We start from the raw sequence: 2,423 nt of genomic DNA, 5'->3' as shown, positions 1-2,423 counted from the left end.
GTGAGATCAGAGACACACCACACCTGGTTAACACACCACACCTGGTTAACACACCACACCTGGTTAACACACCACACCTGGTTAACACACCACCTGGTTAACACACCACACCTGGTTAACACACACCTGGTTACACCTGGTTAACACACCACACCCTGGTTAACACACCACACCTGGTTAACACACCACACCTGGTAACACACCACACCTGGTTAACACCACCAGACCTGGTTAACACACCACACCTGGTTAACACACCACACCTGGTTAACACACCACACCTGGTTAACACACCACACCTGGTTAACACACCTGGTTAACACACACACACCTGGTTAACACACACCACACCTGGTTAATACACCACACCTGGTTAATACACACACCTGGTTAACACACCACCTGGTTAACACACACCACCTGGTTAACAACACACCACACCTGGTTAACACACCACACCTGGTTAACACACCACACCTGGTTAACACACCACACCTGGTTAACACACACCACACCTGGTTAACACACCACACCTGGTTAATACACCACACCTGGTTAACACACCACACCTGGTTAATACACACACCCTGGTTAACACACACCTGGTTAATACACCACACCTGGTTAACACACCACACCTGGTTAATACACCACACCTGGTTAACACACACCACACCTGGTTAACACACCACACCTGGTTAACACACCACACCTGGTTAACACACCACACCTGGTTAACACACCACACCTGGTTAACACACCACACCTGGTTAACACACACCACACCTGGTTAACACACCACACCTGGTTAACACACCACACCTGGTTACACCCACACCTGGTTAACACACCCACACCTGGTTAACACTACCTGGTTAACCTGGTTAACACACCACACCTGGTTAACACACCACACCTTAACACACCACACCTGGTTAATACACCACACCTGGTTAACACACCACACCTGGTTAACACACCACACCTGGTTAACACACACCACACCTGGTTAATGGTTTAACACCAGACCTGGTTAATACACCACACCTGGTTAACACACAGACACTGGTTAACACACCACACCTGGTTAACACACCACACCTGGTTAACACACACCTGGTTATACCCAGACCTGGTTAACACACCACACCTGGTTAATACACCACACCTGGTTAACACACCACCTGGTTAGACCTGGTTAACACACCCACACCTGGTTAACACACCACACCTGGTTACCTGGTTAATACACACACACCTGGTTAACACACACCACACCTGGTTAACACACCAGACCTGGTTAATACACCACACCTGGTTAACACACCACACCTGGTTAATACACCACACCTGGTTAACACACCACACCTGGTTAGACCTGGTTAATACACCACACCTGGTTAGGTTACCCACACCTGGTTAATACACCACACCTGGTTAGACCTGGTTAACACACCACACCTGGTTAACACACCACACCTGGTTAACACACCCACACCTGGTTAACACACTGGTTAACACACCACCTGGTTAACCACCACACCTGGTTAACACACACCACACCTGGTTAATACACCACACCTGGTTAACACACCAGACCTGGTTAATACACCACACCTGGTTAATACACCAGACCTGGTTAATACACACCACACCTGGTTAATACACCACACCTGGTTAATACACCACACCTGGTTAATACACCACACCTGGTTAACACACCACACCTGGTTAACACACCACACCTGGTTACACACCACACCTGGTTAACACACCACACCTGGTTAACACACCCACACCTGGTTAACACACCACACCTGGATTGCTTACACTGGTTAATACACCCACACCTGGTTAACACACCACACCTGGTTAACACACCACACCTGGTTAACACACCAGACCTGGTTAACACACACCAGACCTGGTTAACACACCACACCTGGTTAACACACACCACACCTGGTTAATACACCACACCTGGTTAGACCTGGTTAACACACCACACCTGGTTAACACACCACACCTGGTTAACACACCCTGGTTACACCTGGTTAATACACCCACACCTGGTTAATACACCAGACCTGGTTAACACACCACACCTGGTTAACACACCACACCTGGTTAACACACCACACCTGGTTAGACACACCACACCTGGTTAACACACCAGACCTGGTTAACACACCACACCTGGTTAACACACCACACCTGGTTAATACACCACACCTGGTTAACACACCACACCTGGTTAACACACACCACACCTGGTTAACACACCAGACCTGGTTAATACACCAGACCTGGTTAACACACCAGACCTGGTTAACACCACCCTGGTTAATACACCACCTGGTTAACACAGACCTGGTTAACACACCACACCTGGTTAACACACCACACCTGGTTAACACACCACA

Source organism: Oncorhynchus keta, unplaced genomic scaffold, assembly GCF_023373465.1.
Source record: "Oncorhynchus keta strain PuntledgeMale-10-30-2019 unplaced genomic scaffold, Oket_V2 Un_contig_14335_pilon_pilon, whole genome shotgun sequence".
NCBI classification, from domain to species: domain Eukaryota; kingdom Metazoa; phylum Chordata; class Actinopteri; order Salmoniformes; family Salmonidae; genus Oncorhynchus; species Oncorhynchus keta.
The sequence above is the reverse complement of the archived record's forward strand: the minus strand, read 5'-3'. Positions refer to the sequence as shown.